Source organism: Stegastes partitus, unplaced genomic scaffold (assembly GCF_000690725.1).
Source record: "Stegastes partitus isolate 25-593 unplaced genomic scaffold, Stegastes_partitus-1.0.2 Scaffold628, whole genome shotgun sequence".
NCBI classification, from domain to species: Eukaryota; Metazoa; Chordata; class Actinopteri; family Pomacentridae; genus Stegastes; species Stegastes partitus.
In genome coordinates this window covers 89883-98122 of record NW_007578359.1, presented here as the reverse complement: position 1 = coordinate 98122, position 8240 = coordinate 89883, and positions in this window count along the sequence as shown.

Sequence of the window (8240 nt, the reverse complement as noted above, 5' to 3'; positions counted from 1 at the left end):
TTCTCTACGTCACAGTTTAAAGATAAATTAAGAAAACGTCTGGTTCTGATCCATGCTGGTTCTGAATCAGGACGACGTGCAGCTCGGTGCAGCTTCTACGCTGTGTTTCAGATCCATCCATGTGTTTGTATCCAGGTGTGTTGTTTCCTTCACAGACCTCATTCAGAGCCACAGTCAGAAGGTTCATAGAGATGAAACAATCTGCTGCCTTTGTTTGAAAGCATCAGGGTTTCATGTGAAGCCTCCTCTCAGAGCGGTTTTACCGACGCTGCCTCCGTGTTTTCCTGTTTGTCGGCTTCTTTCTTTCCCTCAATTGAGCTCGAAAGTTTGGACTCAGACATGAACCTTGAGTCAGGAAGCCGTAAAAAACGCTGGGCGACATCCAGCCATAAAGGCCGAGCTCGCTCCTGTTTCCTCTTCTTTCTGTCCCATCGCTCTCTTTTCCTTTTTTTCCCTGCGTCCCCCTCCGTCCTCCACCTCTCCTTCCCTCTCTGCCCTTCATCCCCCCTTCTCTTTATCACTCCGCTCATAAAACCTGCTCATCCAGAAAGAACAGAGTTTAGAGGAGGACGGAGGAGAGGAATGAATGAGTGATTCACACAAGGAGAGGGAGATGGAGGGACCGGCAGAGACCGAGCCGAGGTGAGAACATCCACGGAGAGAATTAAGGACTCGGTCCAGCTGTAGTAAAACCTGCAGCTCGGATCAATTAATCGCAGCGGATTTGGCACGATTAGTGGATTCACTCGTAAAAGCAAAGTAAATCTGCACAGCGGGATCCAACTTCTCTGAACTCTGACATGCAAAAAATTAGCCCTGTTGAGTGCGCTGACCTCTGAGGGAACCGGCAGCCAGAGGGTCCTAAATCGAGGACGCGTCCACTTCGGTGGCGTCGCATCATTTACCTTCATACAAGCTGCTGCACAGGAGAGCTGCAGCGCGTTCTGCAGCCAGCGCATGCTGCAGATACAGATCCAACAGGCTGAAGACACCTAAACGTCTTCTTGCCCATCTTTAGCTGTGCTTCACACGCAGAGCTGGTGTGATTAGCCTAGCTTAGCATAGAGGCTGGAAGCAGGTGGTCTGATTCTCTACAGGGTTAAAAACAAACACCTCTGAAGCTCATTAATCCACACTAGTGCACGTGTTTAAGCTGGAAATAAGGCCACAAGTCCGACAGCCAATGGGTGCTGGAGCAAATTATCTTCAAACAGCAGCAGTTGTAGGTGGAGGGTTCTGATCCGAGTACATCTGACACCATTAGAACCCAATCCTCGTTCCAGAGGACTGGAGGGGTTTGGTTAGTGACGGGCACCATGACGGAGACTTCTGTGGAGGTTAATGACCTCCAACCAGAGCTCAGGATCCACGAGGACGGAGCTTCTAGGCTCCAGCAGCGTTTAGCTGAGCTGCACGTGTCCACTGACTGAACCAGCATCATCAGCTACAGCAGGACTGTTGGTTCGTTTGGGTTTGTGTTGAAAGTAATCCATCGGAACATGTTGAGATGAGATCAGGACGTCGCTGGTTGGCGGTTTGGTTTGCAGCAGTAAAAATCCAAACATGCTAAATGTGCTAACCGGCTGTGTAACTGAGATGTTTTCTGTCTTCTGCTTTGCTTTCACCTCCACGTAGGAGTTAAACAAATACACGATGTGAACCCGGTGGCTGTAGAGGTTCTAGCAGAACCAGCTCAGTCAGTGGACGGATGCTTCCACAGATTCAAAAATCATGATTAAAAAAACTGATTTAACTGGAGCTGGATGTGTCCCATCAAAGCTTCTCTGATGGTGGTCAACCATCACCAACCAGTTCCTCCTGAGACATCTGGAGTGATCATCAGAACATGTCCAGCTCTGTTCACACATTCACGAGACCCGGTTGGCGTCGTATTCGAGTGCGACGGAACCTTTTATAGCATCTAGCGTTTAGCTCAAACACGACAAATACACAAGTTTGTACCCATTAGGTTTTCTTTGAAAACAGACCATCGCTAAATGTTCTGCTGGTGTCGTTCAGGGATCGAGAAGTTTAACGAGGACTAAACCTGGACTTGTTCCTGACTTTAGCTTTGGTGGTTCTGGTGGCAGCACTTGGATAAGCTTAAAATGAGCCCGTTGTTGCTGTGGATCACCTGATCTACTGCCCCGGCTCAGGTGAAGGACCAACACGGGAGGAAGATGGATGTCCGTGGATTCACCAGAAACCAGCAACGCTGCGTCTGGTCCGTCTGAGCGGGCCTCTGGCTCCGCCCAGCCGACGGGTACGCGCTCGGTTTCTGATCCGAGTGGGCGCTAAGAGACGGAAAAACAGACGGAGAGTCGGAGGGAGAGGGAGGCAGGCACAGAAAGAGAGACGAGGAGAGAGAGGGCAGGTCTCAAGGTGACTCGTCATTGTCCTAATTCCTCTTTTAAAACAGTTAAAGAGGCCAAAAACACAACTCTCTCTCCATCTTCCTCTTCCTTTGCATCCCGCTCGCTGTCTCCATCGCTGCCATGAAAGGAGGCTAAAGTCCTCCCTCCATCCTCCTCTACCTCCCTCCATCCTCCTCCATCCCCCTCTACCTCCCTCCATCCTCCTCTACCTCCCTCTACCTCCCTCCATCCTCCTCCATCTCCCTCCATCTCCCTCTACCTCCCTCCATCCTCCTCCATCTCCCTCCATCCCCCTCTACCTCCCTCCATCCCCCTCTACCTCCCTCCATCCCCCTCTCTTTATATTTAACTGGTTCTCTGTCAGCCTTTGCATCCCTTCCTCCCGACGCCACCCTCTCTCTCTGTTCCTGCCGTCTTTGCCACCAGCGATGTCTTCAAACTCTGATTGATGATGGTTGCCGTCGGTTACCGTTGTGTCCTGCTTTTCTGTTTTTACCAAAATACTCTCCTCCCTCCCGCGTCTCCTCTCCAAACTTCAGAACTTTGTTGTTTTTTGTTGGTTTTTTTCAAACTGCTGATGTGAAAGTCAGCCTGGGCCGCTGCTGATTGGACGGCAAAGCTGCAGAGAGGGTTTGTCTTTGTTTTACCAGAGATCGTTCTCGTTAAAACGACTTCATAGGTTGAATAAATCCACTGAATCTATGTCATGCGTTTACCGAGATGCTGCGGTAAAGTTTAATCAGTTTGCATCTGCACAAGAGCTCATAAGTTCCTCATTCTGAACATTTTGCGTCTCTTTAAGGACGTTTTGTGGTTAATTTTTGCAGTTTCGTACCTCATTCTCAAAGTTTTACGTCTTTTTGTTGTTGCTGTGTGTCTCATGTGGTCATTTTGTGCTTCATTCTCAAAGTTTTACATTTTTCTGTCGTGGTTTCGTGTCTCATTTTGATCATTTTAAACCACTTTACGGTCGTTTTGTTTCTCACTTTTCTAGTTTTGTGTCCCATTTTTCACATTTTACATATTTTTGTTGCCATTTTCAGCAATCTGAGGAGGTCAGGGGGACTGATTTTCCAGATTTGGCTGATTTTATGTCCAATAACCTTCTTGCTCATCAGAAATCTCTCTGAAATTCACCTCTATGGCTGAAAACAGCATCGGTTTGACTGAGGAGTCACCAAACTATGAGAGAACGGGTCACGGTACCAGGATAAATAACGCAGAGATAATTCAGACTAATATTTGGATTTTGTTCGTTTTGAAGAATCTAAATCACCTGTGGTTGAACTTCATCATCTACACAGCCTTTATCATCGCTGGATGGGACGGTGGCTTCATTAATGGCAGCGTTATTGAATGTGTTTTTTAATGTTTATTTCATTATTAACATATAATCAGTGCCATCAATCACGGTGACAGCCACCTATTGTCAGCCTGGCTGTCACACTGCAGCGCCGCCACAGAGGCATAAATAAAGAGAGGCGCTCGCTGTGCATCTGACGCTATTCCAACAAGGTGTGCAAAATCAATAGTCCTCGTCTTCAGGGCGAAGGGCAGAGGAGGCGGCGCGAGGAGGCGAGGAAGGAAGGAAGGGACCAGGGAGGGAGGGAGGGAGGGAGGGAAAAGACCGGGAATGAAAAGCAGAAAGGACGAAGAGGACGCCATGTTGGGAGAAAGAGCAACGATTCAGCTCATTAAAACGCACCTTCATCACTTCTGCTGCACATCGCGAAGGTCAAACGTCACGACGAAGAACCACCAGTTCACCTCCTACAGGGAGTCCTGATGGAGTCCTGTTTGTCCCGGACGGAGCTCCAGAAGATGTTTTAGATTTTAAGGTACTCTTCTTTTTTGTACTAGTTTTATGTGTGACGTTGAAAAAATAAATCTCAAAATTGACGTATTTTATTGTTTTAGCATCGCTACATTCCAGCCAGCCAATCACGTATTAGGTCGCCATGGTAACCCCCCAAAAATGGAGGTGAAGTGTCTCAAGATGTCCACATAAAGGGCCCATTTCATTACCTAGCATCAACTGATTTTCCTCAATAACAAACACTTCCTGTATCATAGACCAGCTGCAGTACCTGGTTGTTCCACCAGGTGGAGCCTCTTACTGTTTAGAGACCAGAGGAGGCGTCACTCAGACTACAGCTCATGGTGGCAGCAGAGAGCATTGTGGGAGTTTAGCAGCAACTGTCAATGTGGTTTCAAATCATTTTTGGACAATTTTTAAGTAATTTTAGACAAAAGTTTCATCATTTTCAGGATTTGTCTTTTGGGACAATTCAATTCTGAGAAAATATGAACAAGTTTTGAGGGTTTTAGACCAACTTTGAGTCATTATGGAGAAGCGTCCAAACGTTTTAGTCAAGTTTTTGAGTTTAGCTGCAGTACCTGGTTGTTCCACTAGGTGGAGCCTCTCACTGTTTAATCCTGTAGAGACCAGAGGAGGCGTCACTCAGACTACCAGCAGCTTTTACACCTCAAACCATGTTGTCAGTTCACCAAAATAATAAATTATTGCTTTATTATGCTGCATTTATGAAGAGAACTACTCGTTAGCATCTCTAGTGTCCTGCCACGAATCACGCTCTTCCTTCGCTACACCTGCAGCGAATTTATTGTGAAATATAAAATAAAGCTCAGATACAGGATTTAGCATCGAGGCTACAGATCAATACCAGCCCCGTCATCCTCAAACAAGAAGAATAAGAGAGAAGAAAGGTGATAAATACCTTCAAAACGTGGCGCAGAAATGTCGATGAATCCACAACGAGCCACGACTTCCTGTGAGAGAGAGATTTTTAATCACTGTAATTCATTACAACAAATTATTTCTTCATAATTTCTCATCGCTTCAGTTTCAGCTGAAGTCCTGATTCATCGTCAGACAAACTCACTAAACAGGAGTTAACGACGACGCTGTGGGTGTCGTTGGACCTTTACTGACCTCTGAGCTGCCCAACGACGTGAACGCTAACATTAGCGCCCGAGCTAACGGACATTAGCACATTAAGCAGCAGCTACTAAAGAGCTGAGTACATTGGATCTCATCTTAGTCTTTTTATCATATTTTATGGACGTTTTGTTTCTCATTTTCTGAATCATTTTTGATGTTTTACTTTACTGTCATTGTTTTATATTTAACTTTTTGATTCCTTCGTGGTCCTTTTGTGTCTCATTTTAGTCTTTTTGTGTCTTTTTTTGGTCATTCTCTGTCTCGTTTTTGTAGTTTTGTGCCTCATTTTCAAAGTTCTACATGTTTTTGTTGTTTCGTGTCTTATTTTGGTTGCTTTGCGTCTCTTTGTGGTAGCTTTAGATCTCATTTCTCAGATTTTACATCTTTTTGTCATCATTTTGTTTCTCATTCTGAACATTTTGCATCTATTTCAGGACGTTTTGTGCTTCATTTTTGCAGTTTTGTACCTCATTCTCAAAGTTTTACGTCTTTTTGTTGTCGTTTCGTGTCTCGTTTTGGTCATTTTCAATCTCTTTACAGTCACTTTATTTTACTTTTGTAGCTTTGTGCCTCATTGTTGGAGTTTGATGTTTTCGTCTTTACGTGTCTCTTTGTGGGAGTTTTAAGTCTCATTTTGGATTTCTTGCATTTCCTTATGGTCATTTTGTTTCTCATTTTTCCAGTTGTGTGTCTTTTTGTGGCTGTTGTGTGTCTTTTTACGGCTGTTGTGTGTCTTTTTACGGCTGTTGTGTGTCTTTTTACGGTCCTTGTGTGTCTTTTTACGGTCCTTGTGTGTCCTTTTAGTCGTTCCGTGCGGTATTTCGGTCTCTCTGCTGCTCCGTCTGGAGACGTCCTGAACTTATCAGTGCTTTAACATTACACCCTTTAAAGGGAACCTCAGATCCAGGAGAGCTGCTGGTTCAAATCCCAGCTGGAGGAAGCTTTGAAACGGGAAAAAACAAGCGTCTTATTGGACGGGAAAAGCGTTTGAAGGAAGTTGTGCGCGGCAGCACTCGACCCAGTCGTCGCCGCGATTGTGCCGGCGACAGATTCAATCGTCGGCGGGTAAGAAGCGAACATTAAACGCCACCGAATCTGAGAAGAAAACACCTTCAATGGAGCGAATCAAAAGCGGCGGCGGCTGGAGGCTCCCGGGAGGCGTTTTCATTTCCTCAAAAACAAATAATTCAACCAACAGAGAGCGGCGAGGGGACGGGAAATGGCTCGGGAAGAAGGAAAGCGCGCTGGGACGCCGGCTCGGGTTTTAAAATTTGACTCTGGAAACTTTATTGATCCGAGTGCCAAACGGAACCACGGAAACGAAGCGGCGGCTTTGAAGAGAAGTTTCACTGTCGTTATCGTAAGCTGCTATAATCCATCATATCTGGGAATCAAATTAACATATATTTACATGAACACACACACACACACACACACACGTAATTTCTGCGTCTCTCTCACACAGAGGCCAAATCATTAGTCGTAGGTTAATTAGTGTTATAATTAATAACCCAGCAGACATGTGCACGAGTGTATACGTGTGTGTGTGTAACGAGGGGTCGGGAGTTAAATCATATTAATTTCAACATTGATTAAGCAATAAAAAAGACTTTTAACTAGCGGGGGTGTATATCACTTCACCACACAGGCATCGCAATTTAAATCTATGTATTAATTAAAATGCACGTGTGTGTGGAGAGCCGGCGGAGCGGCGAGGGATCAACACTCGCTAGCGCAGATAAAGCTGCAGAGATTTGAAGGGGAGTGATAGCATGAGATTCAGAGAAAGAGACGAGGAGGAGGAGGAGGAGGAGGAGGAGGAGGAGGAAGAGGGGATCGAGGGAAGGAGCGAGAGGTGAAGATAAAACGGAAACACAGAGCGCAGGGAGCCGCTGCCTGATTGGATAAGCGCCAGTGACTCTTTGAAATTGCGATCGCCTCAGATTTCGACGTATAGCTAAACTTTCCTCGTATAGATAACGGCCTCGTTAGCCCAAAACTTCGCCAACTTGAAAGCCTTCGTTTCCCCACTCGGGATCCGCTCCGGAGAAGGCGTCGGCGACGAGGCGGCGTCTGGAGCTCGGACGGGTTCGGAGGTTTCTGCGAGCGGCGCCCGACAAAGCTGCAGAATAATTGAGTCCTAACAGCACTGCTGAAGCCGCGCGCTGAGTTATTGGCTGTGTGGCGCTGCCAAGGCTTTCCCAAGACCCCGCAAGGCCTCGCTGAAGGTGAGCTCGATAAAACACGGCGGCTGCAAGGTGACGCCTGCAGCAGGTGAGATTTTAGGGTAAAAAATGGGCTCGTCTTATCGGGCCGAATCATAAAGCATCTGCACAACAAAGTGTGTTTGATTTGAAACCTCTTTATTCTCCTTACAGCAGGACGCCGGGGCTTCCAGGAAAAACCAACGAAATCAGCCTCAGAGGAAACGAGAGACGCCGGAAACCCTGAAACCCTGAAACCCTGAAACCCGACAGACGAGACAGAAATGTTCAGAAGAGTCGTGGTTCTGATTCCAGCGTCGGTCCTCTCTCGTCATTCGGCTGTTTTTGATACGAGTGTGTTTTCTTTTGGTTGCTGTGCGTCATCCTTGTTGTTTTGTGGTCGTTTTTCATCCCTTTATGCTCATTTAGTGTCATTTTTGATGTTTTGTTTCTATTTACAGTCATTTTGTGTCTTTATGGTGGTTTTCTGTCTCATTTTTGCTGATTTGTGTATTTTAGTGGCAGCTTTTTGTTAGATTTTGTCATTTTCTGTCTTATTTTGAAAGTTTTGTGCACATTTCTGGTTGTTGTTCCAGTTTGCTTGTTATGCCTCGTTTTTGTTGTTGTGCATCTCTTGATATAGATTTTGTGCCACATTTTGGTTGTTTTGTGTCTCATTTAGGTTGTGTACGTCATTTT